The following is a 16,039-nucleotide window of genomic DNA, read 5'->3' on the forward strand; positions in this document are numbered from 1 at the left end:
TGAATGGTCTTGGTCGACATGATGAACTCAGATAGTCTCTCACCCTGTTCGTTCCATTCTAGGCCATGGGTCCCGATGTGAAGTTCTTCAGCTGATCTTCTCGGTCCTATCTTGGCATTAAAATCACCCACAATGATCTTGTAGAAGGTGTGGTCTTCTTTATAGAACTTCTCTAGCTCCATGTAGAACTTCTCGATTTCTCTTTCATCATAATGAGATGTTGGTGCGTAGACAACGAAGATAGAAACTGCAGGCAGTGAGCTACATCTGTTCAAATGTAAACAGGGAGACATCCATGACATTGGCAACTATCGCCTGATCTGCTATTGTCTGTCATCTACAAGTTGTTCACTCGAGTCATCCTAAATAGGATTGGCAGAACACTAGATGAAGGACAACCATGCGAGCAAGCCGGGTTCCGCAAAGGATTCAGCACCATCGACCATATCCACACTATAACCAAGCTCATTGAGGTTTCTCAGGAGTTCAAGATGCCACTCTGTTTAACGTTCATTGATTTAAAGAAGGCCTTTGATTCTGTTGAGAGGGAAGCAGTCATTGAAGCCCTTGCCAATCAGGGCATTCAAGCCCAATACATCAGGATCCTCCGTGAGCTGTATTGCGGATTCACTACCAGGATCTCACCATTCTACAAAGAAGTGATCATTGACGTCAAGAGAGGGGTGCGGCAGGGTAATACCATTTCACCGAAACTCTTCAGTGCCACCCTCGAGAACATCATGCGACGACTGGAATGGGAAGGAATGGGAGTGAAGATAGATGGTCGGCAACTACACCACCTCCGCTTTGCTGATGACATTGTTTTAATAACACCAAACATCAGCCAAGCGGCACAAATGCTGGCTGACTTTGACCGTGAGTGTGGAAAGGTAGGACTACAGCTGAATCTTACGAAGACAATGTTTATGAGAAACAGCCTCGTTCCTGACTCCCCATTCGCTCTCAACGCAATGACCATCTCCAAATGCAACAGCTATGTGTACCTAGGTTGAGAGGTCAACATGACAAATGACCTGGCACCCGAGCTGTGCAGGAGGAAGAGAGCGGCTTGGAACGCTTTCAAGAACGTCAAAGAAATAGCTAAGAGGACGAAGAACCTCTGGCTCTGGGCACATCTCTTTGATTCCACTGTTCTTCCTGCATTAACATATGCCTCAGAGACCTGGGCCCTATGCAAACAAGATGAGAGCGCCATTCAGGTCTCCCAAAGAACAATAGAAAGAGCTATGCTTGGACTATCACGATTCACTCAAATGAGAGAAAGAATCCGGAGTTCTGACATCCGTCAACGATCAAGAATCAGGGATGCTATCTCATTTGCCAAGGTGTCGAAAATCAGATGGGCTGGTCACGTAATGAGATTTAAAGACGACCGCTGGACTAGAGCTGTTATCGACTGGATTCCACGGGATGTCAAAAGACTGCGTGGCCGCCCACCTACCAGATGGTCAGACTTCTTCGTCAAGATCATGAACGATCGGTTTGAGGCCCTTCATGTTCCCGGAGCGAACAGATGTCATTGGGCTACACTAGCACGCGACAGGGACAAATGGAGACGTTACTGGCACCCGCTCGAGCAAATCGACGACTAACGGGAAGTTAAGTGATTAAGTGAAGTGATACGTACAAGGTACAGAACGATAATACAGCAGACAAGGCACTTGTTTTACACAAGTACAGTCCCCTCAGCTTTACAGGAGTGGTCCCTCACTGCAGAGTCTGGACTAAGTCCTTAGTGCAGATAGGAGTGATTCAAATCCCTTTCCCACAAAGGTATAAGACAGTTACACACACACACACACACACACACACACACACACACACATATATATATATGATACTAGATTAGCTACATTAATGCTTTTTCTAAAAGAGTAAACTTTAATTTTCTGAAAGAATAATAATATAATTAAGCATAACAAACCCATAGAATTGGAGCTATAGCACAGTGGGTAGGGTGTTTGCCTTGCATGCAGGTGACTGGGGTTCGACTTCTCAGCCCTCTCCAAGAGCCTGGCAAGCTACCGAAAGTATCCTGCCTACACGGCTGACTGGGGCAAGCTATCTGTGGCATATCCGATATGCCAAAAACAGTAACAACAAGTCTCACAATGGAGACATTACTGGTGCCTGCTTGAATAAATCGATGAACAACAGGATGACAGTGCTCCAGTGCTATTCATGAAAAAACAATGACACATAAAGGTTAAATATCTTTGTAATCTTACAGCAATAGGTGGCTTAGTCAAAACTTAAGTCCTCTTGCTCTGACTTTCAGAATCATGTATTAATACTTCACTATTCTAACTCTTGAGGAAATGCAATGCATATTTCAATAAGTGAACTGTTTGAGGCTATAAAACCCAAGAAAGTTGACCCTCCAATATACATCTTAAGATAATACTTGGTGATATCGTCCAAAAATCATAAGATCTGACTCTCATTTCAATTTTTGTATTTAATTCCATTTTCTTCAATTTTTTTTATTGCTATGTTTCTAATCCTTCTTCCCTTGCTTTTTCTCTTGCATGTCTCTACAGTTTGAGAAACACACTGAGTTCCAAATGAGGTTAACATGACAAATTGGATTTTTGATGATACTTGCTTAATAACTCTATAATGTCCTTTAATAACATTAATAAAAAATCTTTCTACTATGTTACGGTGTCTGAATCAAGGTAAGTCATTTTTCAATATTTTATATTTCAGATATAGCAACATATTTTCAGAATTATCTGGCTAGCAAATTGGCCTCAGTTGAGTCACCTTTGTGAATTAAAATCTAGACTTAACTAATTTTTGTAACAATTTGGATAGACTGTGTTAATATGATTTATAGTTCTACCTTTTTGGTCACAAAATAGTATAATATTCTACTATCTATAAAAAACTCCATTGTTCATTATAGCACCATAGCACTGTCCTCCCATTGTCATCAATTTGCTTGAGTGGGCCCAGTAACGTCTCCATTGTGAGACTTGTTATTGTTTTTGGCATATTGAATACATCACAGGTAGCTTGCCAGGCTTTGCTGTGCGGGCGAGCTACTCTCGGTAATTTGCCAGGCTCTCTGAAAGGGACAGAGGAATCGAACCTGGGTTGGTTGGGTGCATGGCAAATGCCCTACTCGCTGTGCTATTAGTCCAGCCCATTGTTCATTATAGGTAAAGGTAAAGGTAAAAGCCCTCCCATTGTTCATCGATTTGCTCGAGCGGGCCCGGTAACGTCTTCATTGGAGATTTTGTTGTTACTGTGTTTGGCATATCAAATACATCACTGGTGGCTTGTCAGGCTCTGCTGTGCGGGCGTATTATAATATTATATTATACAGCATACAATATTTGTATGATATGTGTAATGAGCAATGCTTAGAACAGTATTGCTTGACTCAACTCTCAATTTACCCAGATTAACTCTAACGAGATTATATATCCCTTCAGTTTATTTGTTCTGAATAGGATTAATATTAAACAGGCATAGTTTCCCCCACTCAATTTAATACAGAATGATAAAATCCCAGGTAATTATGACCCCAAGCATAGACTCCCCATTTAATCAACAAAATAAATCTCTCACAGGAGGAACCAAACACAGTTCTCCTATTTACTTAATGGTCACTGGGAATGCCCCAAACATGAAAGTTGAAATCCATGACATTACAAAAAATCTTTCTCAACCGGGAATACCATTGAGACCTCCCAAACTATGCAAGGCAGATTTCCTTTGTGGAGCATGTCCCTCTTTGCTGAGTCCCTCACTAACTTATAGAGTGGTATGTCTTCGAATAAATTTGCTTTGCTGCTTTGCCAGGTCCTAAGCATTTCACTAATGGGCACAATCTTAATCTTTTACCAATCCTATCTGTTGCCTCTCAGGGTCCAATTGCGATGAACTGCACTTTATGTAATACATATATTACTCTCTCCTTTCTCTCTCTCTCTCTCTCTCTCTCTCTGAACAGGGTACAAATTATCAATGTACTGTACTCACCCAATCTGGTCTCCACTTTTCCTAGCTTTTTTTGACTCTTCACTAGTCTACATTTGCAAGTGCAATAAATAGCACATCATTATTCATGGTGGTCCTAGATCTTATATAATCAATCCAATTAGATCTTATCCCGTAGCATATTCTTTCAAATAGCAACATCCTGTTTAAAAATCACTGCATGAATCAACAAATAATCATTGAAAACTTAAAGGATTATCTATAAATACACAGCTGATGTTCCTTCTGATGATTTGAAGAAAAGAGTAATTACTGAGGAGTCAGTCCTTTATTTATGGCCTGTAACTTCAGCAGAGTTACAGAATTGATAGCTTCTCAGCAGGAAATATCACTAGCTATGTTTCTACTTCAAAGCTGAGTGCATATCTCCATCACTGTTTAATAGTGTTTAAGTCTGTTAATGCAAATGGTTTGGTGAAATGAAGCAGTCAAAACTATGCTGAGTAGAAAGCTAGTTTTGCTGGATGTTCTTGCTCTGGAAATATTATCTGTAAATTCATTTGGTTATGCTTTCAGTCAGAATTTTCCAAATAAAATGGAAAATCCAAGAGAATCCTCTGTGATACTCCTAGTAGACTGCTTTCTGTGAAGCTTTTCAATTATTCCAATATGATTTAAGCCACTTAATTTTTCTAGTAATTGCAATGATTCTTTTTCTTTTATCTTTCAGATCACACATATACACACATGTGTGCATTAACTTATATCCATTTTCTCAAATTTAATGAAAAATTGGATTTGATACCTGAAGCAAACTTCAGTTATGAGTATTTTAAAGACAAGTTTTATACAAGAAAGCAATAGGAGAGGCTGAAGTCTTTTTATGAGAGTTCATTAGGGAAAATAAAACTCTTCGAAAGAATTTAAGAAGAACCCTTGAGACGAAGAAGCAGAATGGGGGCAAGCACAAAAGTACAATAGGCAAAATAAATAAAAGCTACTTGATCACTTGGTCACTTGATATCCCGTTACTCATCGATTTGTTCGAGTGGGCGCCAGTAACGCTCATCCCTGTCGCGTGCTAATGTAGCCCAATGGCATCTGCTCATTCTAGGAACATGAAGAGCCTCTAACCAATCGTTCGTTTAACGAATATTAAATAATTAAAGAATGGAAGAAAGTAGTATAAGAAGACAGAGAAGATACTGTGTTACTACTAAAAATAGTTATGGACTTATTCTCAGAAGTTAATCTCTTATTGCTTAGAGCCAGGTTCTGTTGTGCTGGTGGTTATTCTGTTTAGTGGTGAATCATAGAGTGTCTGTCTTGAAGAATTCACAAGCTTTCTCACAGGAACAAGACATTTAAATTAACAAATTCCACTAAAGCATGACCAAAGTGTGCAGTGCTGACTGAACACCTGAGTGTATTAATAGGCTTAAATCTTGATGGCATCAAGGCCAGAACAGTGTTTTCTTAAGTCTCCATACTTATTTCATGCCTAAATCATGTCCACAAATACAGACACATGACCTGATAGAAATTTATAGAAAATTGTAATCTAGAATATTTTTGAAAGAGGAAAAATCTGGATAAGACCCTATCTTGCAAAGTGGCCGAGAAACAAAGCCTCGCAAGAACAGAGAGTCAGTCACAGGTGTTCCATCTTGAGCTTCACTCACCCTCTTAAGACACATATGCCCAAAACACAGAAGCTGTCACATATGCTTAGCAGGTCATCCTAACAGCAATATCTAGGCTTAATTGAGATATTTGGGGCAAACATCAGTTGGGGGCAAACACTCGATTGGGTCAAAGCAGAGTAACAGAGCTGATAAGCCAATAAAGCTAAAATTTCTGTGATTGGACCTTTCTGTAAACCGAGACGCTCTATAAAATATGTGTGTATTTGGCAATAAAATGAACAGCCATCAGTTGCTCCCGGAGGGTGTTTCTCCACATGTCCATGATGAATCAACGTCTTCCCAGGACCCAGTGTGCAATGTGTTTGGGCAATATTTACTACTTGTACTGATATACAATATGATACCAAATCCTTTTACCTTGCTTTGCTGCACTTGAATAATAAATAAATATGGCAGAGATTTAGAAAAAATTGTTAATGGAAAAAGTGATAAATTTGATGAGAAACAGTGGAAAATATTAAAAAGGAATATAAAATGTATATTTTTTTGTATATTTATATATGTGCTGGGCTGGAGAGATAGCAGAGTAGGTAGGGCTTTTGCCTTGCACACAGCCGACCCGGGTTCTATTCCTTCGTTTCTCTCGGAGAGCCTGGCAAGCTATCAAGAGTATCCCACCCGCACAGCGGAGCCTGGCAAGCTATGCATGACATAGTCGATATGCCAGAAACAGTAACAAGTCTCACAATGGAGATGTTACTAATGCCTGCTCCAGCACATTGATGAACAGATGGAGGACAATGCTACAAGGCTACATATGTGCTACACACATTTACCTCAGATAATATATTACTGATTTGTAAATAGGCCAGGTAAAATTTGTTTGGTGACGTTTGGAGACTAAAAAGAAGTTCAACTTTTTCTTCATTTTACTAAGAGACAGAAATGATTAACATCATGTCTCTGGAATCCTATTTAAATTAGGGAGATTAGTTTTCTTAATTATACGTTATACCTATACTTACTTTTTAATTCTGTCAATTTTGTTCTATGTATGTTACAGGAAAACCATATAATATTAACAGCTAAGTAAGTTTGTTCCTTTATACCTGCCAACTAATAAAAGAATCTAAATTCCTTATCACAGCAATGCAGACTTTTTCTCATTTAATTCTGGATTCATATTTAATTATGTAGAATATTGAAAGAATACCAGTGTTCAAAAATTAGAATATATATACTACTAGTGTACATTATAACTAAATGTTTCACATTTTGAACTATCAATTAATCTCATATGGTCTCTATCACTCCTCATACTATCAACAATTTCTAGATCTATTTTCTGTTATATTTAACTCAAAAACTTTTCAAAATGCTTTTCCTTAAATTTGTTGGTTTTATTTCAGATCCAGCACTGCTCAGGGCTTACACCTGACTCTGTGCTCAAAGATTGCACTTGGCAACATCAGGGATACTATATAAAGTGCCAGGAAGTTATTTGGATTGGCCACATGCAAGGCAAGTGCCTTAGCCACAGGACTATTTCCCAGAGTCGCAAATGCCTCTTTGAAATAATGCTCATTTGATAATGTGCTCTCTGCAGGTCTTCGGTAGGAAACCAGACCCTGGGGCAGGTGGAAGGATTGTGGAGCAAGTTAGGAAGGGAAAATAGGACAGTGTATGTGTGGGTGGGGGTGCTTGCCAGAGAGGCAGTCTAGAATGTGGTGGGGTTTGGCAGGAGGCAAAAGAGTCATTAGTGGAGGGGAGAGGACACTGGAGAATGGGTTCGTGTTTGAACATCATACTGCTGAAGCTCAATAATGAGTATCTTTGTAACTCACTATGGTTCGATTAAAAAACTCTTATTTTTTTTTAAAGAGCCCAGCAAGCTACTGAGAGTATCTTGCCCACATAGCAAAGCCTGGCAAGATACGTGTGACATATTTGATGTGCCAAAAACAGTAACAACAAGTCTCACAATATGTGAGACATTATTGGTGCTTGCTTGAGCAAATTGATGACAACAGGAGGACAGTGCTACAGTGCTACTTTAAAAGTAAAAGTAATTATAATTATTCCATAGAAAGTATGTTTATTTAATCATTTTATATTGCCAAATATCCTTTAAAAATTGTTTTCTTTACTATTCTGGTATATCATCCATAAGCAATTTATATTTGTATAACTCTACATACACACACACACATATATATATATATATACATATATATATATATATATATATATCTCATGATCACAATCATCCTGTTGTTCGTTGATTGCCTCCAGCAGGTACCAGTAATGTCTCCTTCTTCCTAGCCCTGAGATTTTAAAGTGCCATATTCAAGGCTCTTTCAGAGTTAGGAGAATGAGACCCATCATTGTTACTGATATTTGGCATATTGGGTACACCACGGAGAGTTTGCTAGACTCTGCCGTGTGGGCAGCTAACATTCGGTAGCCTGTCAGGTTGTCCAAAGTAAGAATGAGATAAGATGTCATGCGGCCGTGAATGCAGCCACGCATTTCCGGGAACTGAGTTTTATAGTCTCTGGGTCTTGGCCATTCATGGGATTACAAGGCTCCAGGGGGCCAGTTGGTGGGTGTGATCCCTACCTACTGGAAGATGGAGGATCTGGGTGAAGGATGCTCAGCCCCGATCTGAGCAGGCTTGGAGATCTCAGCCCCGGGACCTGCATGCCTTTGTTCCTCTGCTGGTACCTTCATCCGTGTGGAGAGTGGTCTCAGCATGGTGATGGCTGGTTCTGGAGGTCTTTGGCTGCCAGAGCTCTGCTCAGGGTGGGAGGGAAACTCAACCCGCTCCCCTCCAAGGGGCCCCAGCGAGGACAGTCAGGCATGGGAGCTGGAGCAGTAGCACAGCGGTAGGACATTTGCCTTGTGCGCAGCCAGCCCGGCAGAGCTGGGTTTGATTCCTCGGCCCCTCCGGGAGAGCCCGGTGAGCTACTTAGAGTATCTCGCCCACACAGAAAAGCCTGGCAAGCTACCCGTGATGTATCCAATATGGCAATCATAGTAACAACAAGTCTCTTTCTCTTCTCTCTCTCTCTCTCTCTCTCTCTCTCTCTCTCTCTCTCTCTCTCTATATATATATATATATATATATACAATATTTTGACTGGTACCTTTGATTTTTCTCTTTATTTTTCTCTTTATGAGGAGATAGTGGGGTGTGGGGAAGCTACAAACAGGTGTGCACTGAAGCTAGTACAGGGGGCTGAATCTTCAGGAACTGCTCTCACAGGTGCTCCATGAAGCATGTGGTATTAGGATTTATCTCAGGCCTATGAAATACAAACCTTGATCCTCTAGCAGTTTGCTGAATTAAATTGATTTGATAAAAAAATACATCTCTGTAATTACTAATCATTCATATAGAGCTTTCTAGTAGCATTCATTAAATCTATACAGTAAAATCCTCAGAATTTACAGAGGCGATTTTTTTTTTTGGAAAACGACATCCACAGAAACATTATTATTGATAATTGAAAATGTTGGCATTTTGTTGTTGTTTTGTTTTGGGGAGGTGCTCTCATTGATGTTCAGGTGTTACTCATGTCTCTGCACTTAAGAATTCCTCCTAGTTGTACTTGGGGGACCATATGGGATGCTGGGGATTGAACCCAGGTTGGGCACATGCAACGCAAGCATCTTGCCCACTGTACTATCTCTGGCCTCAACACTGGCAATTTATAAGGATTGATACTATTTCTATGCAGTTCAATCAGTTCTAATACAAATACTTTCAAGGTCACAAAAGGTCAGAGTTGGTACTTGGATTGTCATTTTTAACTGTCATTGACTTCTTGACTGTCATTGAATGTAGGTATTGTTGATTAGGATATCTCACATAAGTTTCTGGAATATTAATAAAGACACTATAATATATCTCAGTGTATAGCATTTTACCCAAGTCATGACGTACATGGTCGAAGAGCTGATATTTACCTTTCCTTTTATATTCTTATCTTTAGTTTGTTTCTGTATAGGACAATAACCCTACCAGCATTACAGGTGGTAAAACTAATATTAAAACAAAATCAAGGGCTGAACCAATAGTACAGTGGGTAGAGCTATTTGTCTTGCACACAGCCAATCTATGTTCGATCCCTAGCATTCCATAGAGTACCCCAACACCTCCAGGAGTAATTCTTGATGGCAGTGCCAGAACTAACCCCCGAGCATCACCTGGTGTGTGCCCAAAACCAAAAATAAAAACATTTAAATAAAACAAACAAAAGTTCATCATCTTAACTTCACATCTAATATATTGAAAATATAGCACTGCACTGTCCTCCGGTTTTTCATCGATTTTGCTAGAGCGGGCACCAGTAATGTCTCCATTGTGAGACTTGTTGTTACTGTTTCTGGCATATCTAATACGCCATGGGGAGCATGCCAAGCTCTGCCATGTGGGCAGGATACTATCAGTAGCTTGAGGCTCTCCAAGAGGGCTGGAGGAATCTAACCTGGGATGTCCATGTGCAAGGCAAATGCCCTACCTGCTGTGCTAACACTCCAGCCCACATTAAAAATATACTTGAAAATATAAATATTTTAAAAATCGATTTAGGACCCACACCACAGCTCCTTCCTGACCTCCGTCATGTCCTTACACCATCCGGGGTAAAGCTTATATCTCATTGATAAGCTGATCCTTCCCAGGTGGGTCCCAACAGCCACTATACCTAATCTATGCTATTTTAAGGGCCCATAACACAGCTTCTGAAGCATAGGACCACTGATGCAACAATGAAACAGATCTATTCTACAAATTTCATGCTGCTCACAGTCATTCTTCTTGTCATTCTATGGTGATGGTCAAAGAATACAGAAAGCAACCTCTAACTTAATACCTCAACTTGTTTCAGGGAGTATAACTTCAAAGATTCACCCCCAGGACAAGACCATTAGATAATTTATGGGGAAAACACATAGAAATACAACAAGCCAATAAGTGAAAAAATATCACCAAAGACATAAACAATAGCAGCAAATTCTCAGACAGTGTCTTCAGTGACATTATAATGAGGCTGTTCAATGAGTTCAAAGAAATAAAAGTACAGGTAGTCAGCAAACCAAAAGTATGAGAGTCAAAATTAAAAAATAATAAAAATACTGCTGTCAGAAATAATCCAAATAAAGAGCATAGTAGGTAACATAAAAACATCAATAGAATCTCTTAACAGCAGAATAACAAACTAACAAGAGATTGAGGAGCTAGAGATGAGAAGGACGAAGATGCAAGGAAGCAATAGAAAGTGGAAATAGTGTGAAAAGAAATGAACAGCATACTAGAGTACTATGGGATGAGTTCACAAGAAACATTATAAGAACCGTCAGTCTCTGAAGAACAGAAAAGCAAACATGATTTATAAAAACAATATTTTAAAAAGCCATCAAGAAGAACGTCCCAGAGTTAAGGATTACAGGCACTGAGACCTAAAAGGCTGAAGGGTCCCAGTGAAAATAGATCCAATTACAAAAACCTTAAAATCTCACTAAGAATACTCTATGAAGCTAAATTATCATTCAAATTTGAAGACACTATACAGAGTTTCATGGACAAGCAACAGTTTGGGGAATTCAGAGCTTCAAAACCAGTTTTGCAAGAAGCATTTTAAAAACTCCTTTGAAGGATAATTGAAACTTCTCATTATGTGGCATTGAATATGGTACTTAGTAATAATGGATTCGGTTGTCCTCTGTCAGATTAAGGAAGATTAAAAACATATAGCAATTAATCATCACTAGTTGACATTTATTTATACATTTTCTGATAATTCTTCTTACCACTTTTTAAAAGTCTTTTTTTTTAAACCAAGTTTTATAAAATAAAGTAGTTATGTGCCTGCCAAGGGGGCAGTGGGCGGAGCCTTATTTATGACAGAGAAGATGTCATGATTACCACAATAAGATCCAAGTATATAATAAAATATAATTTAATTATGAATATAAATATAAAATATAATGTAGTATAATATAATATAATTCAGGCAACGCAGTTGAAAATGTCATGGAAATGAGAATAGGCATTATAAATATTGTATAAAATTATTTGAATTTATTTAGAAAGGTTAAAATCATATAGTAATCAATCACTATAAATTGTCTTTTGTTGATTCATTGTCTGATAATTCATTTGACATTTCTTTAAGATTTATTCAAGAAAGGAATTATAAATAAATTTCTTATATACCAGGCAAAGAGGCAGTCTGTGTGTGGTACAGAATCTGGGGACACTGGTAGAGGGAAGGAACTACTGGTGGTAGGATTGGTGTTGGAGTATTGTATGATTGAAATTATTGAAACAACTCTTATTATGAACAGCTTTGTAAACCACAGTGTCTTAATAAAAATCAAAATGAAATGAAATTTAGATTCATTCAAAATAAAGAATAACTAAGAAGTGTAGCAAAAATTAAAATAATCCATTTTTTAAATTTGAATATTTTATTTTAGTAGACACTATGATTTACAAAGTTGTTCAACTATAGTTGTTTCAGGTTCAACACCAATCCCACCAGTCTGATAATTCCCCAACAATGTCCCCAGTTTCCCACAAATCCCCCAAGTCTTCACCTTTAGCAGCTATGAAGTAATTTATTTATATTGCTTATTAAAACATATATCTCACACAGTGTTAGTAATATTACTGAAGATTTACTTAGCTGTTTGGTGCTAGTTGCGTCGTCATTAGTGGGCTTCTAGTTATCTGTCCCATCTAGCTTGCTGTGCTCCTACTGGGCTGTCACCATTGTGAAATTTGCAGTTGTCATGTGGCCACGGATGCACTCGGAAAGCTTTAGGATTGAAACTACTCGGTGGCTTGGTGGGCTGAGGAGTTTCAGTTATGGATTCAGGCTTTTTCTATGCTGGAGCATGTTGGGAGTGGGTGAGGCACAGGGCGTCTTGAAAGGGCATAAATTCATCTGTTCCACTATCAGAAAGATTCAGATATGTTGGTTATATATTCCTTCCATCCAGCTTATCTAGGATGACTCACTAGCAGCAAGATTAGTTGTAGAGCTGTGAAGCTGGACCCTTTCTATCCCTGAAGATGTCAGATGTTGGTGGGGCTCAAGACCTCTGCAGTGAGTGGGGTACCTAGGCTGTCCCCATCCAGAAAAGTTTCTAAAAATCTCAGCCCGGAGAAAAAACTTAATTGGGATGACTCAGTGGCAGTGAGAGTAGTACCAATTTATAATTTTTATTATACAATTAGTACTTTTTAAGATGACATTGGGGTTACTTCGTAATTTGCAGCATGTATCTATATATCATTTCTCTTTGTTCTTATATTTGATGCATATAATTAATGTCTAAGTATCAGATATATAATTTTAGTTTTCAGATTTCAAGATCACCTGCTAAAAGTATCACTTCTAATTTATTCATGTATTAATATATTAAAAATTCTCAAGTGCAAACACTTCTTTTTAAAACATCTGATATATTTATGATATCAAACAGGTTATATTGTATATATATACACATATATATTCATAGGTAAATGCTGTGAAAGAGATTAGCATAATTTATTCTCACATAGTGACTATTTGTGCATAGGTAATATGTGATGGGCTGGAGCAATAGCACAGCGGGTAGGGCATTTGCCTTGCACCCAGTCAACATGGCCAACCAGAGTTTGATTCCTCCGCCCCTCTCAGAGAGCCTGGCAAGCTACCAAGAGTATCTCGTCTGCACGGCAAAGCCTGGCAAGCTACCAGTGATGTGTTTCATATGCCAAACACAGTAACAACAAAGTCTCACAATGGAGACGTTACTGGGCCCATTAGAGCAAATCAATGAACAACAGGAAAACCGTGACTGTGACTGAACATGTGATAAGAAAATTTAAAACTTATTTAAATTTAATCTTGGTATAGTATAATTGCAATGACATATTGTATATTAATCATTTGTCCCATAAAGTGGCATCTCTGTACCCTCAGACCAATATTTATCCATTTCTATTACCTTGTTTTCCTGTTTTGTTTCTATATATTGAATGGTATTCTTCACTTCATGAAAATATAAAGTAATCCGGAGGATGTCATTTGAACTTAAAAAAAGTCAAACATATAAAAAATCAAAACTATGATCTAGTATCTATTTCTATTATTGTTCCCTATGCAATTTCTGTTGCAACAATAGATCTAGTATCTATTTAGAGAATTCTAAAAACATGCACTTTCCTTCTCCAAAACTAAATTGTGCTAAGATAAACCGATAGCAATTTCCATGGCTCCAGACCCCCTAGCTGGGCAACCAAGGAAACTTTAGGGAACACCTGCCTGAGTTCCGAGTTCCGCCTGACTTCCCATACACCTCTTCATGGCCCCTCCCTTCCAGGTTCCTAAGGGAGCCAGGAGCGCTCCCCTTTCCTGTGACTCCTGACCCCTTAAGCTGGGCAATCAGAGGAGACTTTGGGGAACCTTAGCCGGAGTTCCACCGGACTTCTCATCCACCTCTTGGGGCCTGCCCTTCTGGGTTCCCAGGTGGGAGTGTCCCTGGGACAGGCCGGAGGCATGGCCTTCCCAAAGTGGGTGTGGCCTTCTCCAAGGCGGGCAGCTGCTCAAGAGGCCTAGAAGAAATGAATAAATTCCTGGATTCCTATAATCTCACAAGATTGAACCAGGAAGACTTGGGATACCTGAATAGACCCATTCATATCAAGGAAATTCCAGCAGTAATCAAAAGTCTTCCCCAAAACAAAAGCCCAGGTCCAGACAGGTTCATTAGTGAATTCTTCCAAACATTTAGAGAAGACCTTTTGCCATCTCTCCTCAAACTTTTCCAGGAAATTGAAAAAAAAAAAAAAGAACTCTCCCAAACAGCTTCTATGAGGGACATATCTCCCTAATACCAAAAGCAAACAGACACCACCAACAAAGAAAACTATAGGCCAATATCCCTGATGAACATGGATGTGAAGATCCTCAAGAAAATGTTAGCAAATAGAATCCAACAACTCATCAAAAAGATCATACACCATGACCAAGTGGGATTCATCCCAGGGATGCAAGGGTGGTTTAAAAATTGGAAATCAATCAACATAATCCATCATATCAACAAAAGTAAAGGTAAAAACCATAGGATCATATCAATAGATACAGAGAAAGCTTTTGACAAGATCCAGTACACGTTTATGATGAAAACTCTCACCAAAATGGGTTTGAAGGAACTTTCCTCAAGATAGTCAAAGCCATCTGCGACAAACCCATAGCAAGCATTATCCTCAATGGGGAAAAACTAAAGGCCTTTCCTCTAAGATCAGAGACAAGACAAGGATGCCCACTGTCACCACTTCTGTTTAACATAGTACTGGAAATACTTGCAATAGCAATTAGGCAAGACAAAGATATTAAAAACATCCAGATAGGAAAGGAAGAAACCAAGCTTTCACTATTTGCAGATGACATACTATATCTCGAGAATCCTAAATGCTCTTCCAAGAAACTCCTAGAAACAATAGACTGGCACAGTAAAGTCGCAGACTATAAAATCAATGCCCCAAAATCCATGGCCTTCCTATGCACATGTAATGACAGAGAGGAAGGTGACTTGAAAAAAATATCCCATTCACAATTGTGCCCCAGAAAATCAAATACCTTGGAATCAGCCTAACTAAAGAGGTAAAGGACCTCTACAATAAAAACTACAAAATGCTACCCCATGAAATAAAAGAGGGCACGAGGAAATGGAAACATATGCCCTGCTCATGGATAGGAAGAATTAACATCATAAAAATGGCAATACTCCCGAAAGCATTATACAGATTCAATGTGATCCTTATAAGGATACCCATGAAATTCTTCAAAGAAATAGATCAAGCACTCCTGAAATTCATATGGAAGAACAAACGTCCATGAATAGCTAAAGAAATTCTTGGGAAAAAGACATGGAGAGGCATTAGCCTCCCTAACCTCAAACTCTACTACAAAGCGGTGATAATTAAAACAACATGGTACTGGAACAAAGGCAGGTCTGTAGACCAATGGAATAGGGTGGAATATCTGTACACACAAACCCAAATGTATGAACATCTAATCTTTGATAAAGGAGCAAGGAAAGTCTCTTCAACAAATGGTGCTGGCATAACTAGACAGCCACATGCAAAAAAAATGGGCTTAGTTCTCAACCTAACACCACGAAAAAAAGTAAGATAAACATGGATTATAGATCTCAACACCAGGCCAAAATCCATAAAATACATCTAAAATAAGGTTGGCAAAACTCTTCACGACATTGAGGCTAATGGTATCTTCAAAGACGACACTCCACTGACCAGCTAAGTGGAAACAGAAATAAACAAATGGTGCTATCTTAAATTAAGAAGCTTCTGCATCTCAAAAGATATAGTATACAGAATACATAAACAATCTATGGAATAGGAAAGG

This window comes from Sorex fumeus, unplaced genomic scaffold (assembly GCF_029834395.1).
Source record: "Sorex fumeus unplaced genomic scaffold, SorFum_2.1 ptg000055l, whole genome shotgun sequence".
NCBI classification, from domain to species: domain Eukaryota; kingdom Metazoa; phylum Chordata; class Mammalia; order Eulipotyphla; family Soricidae; genus Sorex; species Sorex fumeus.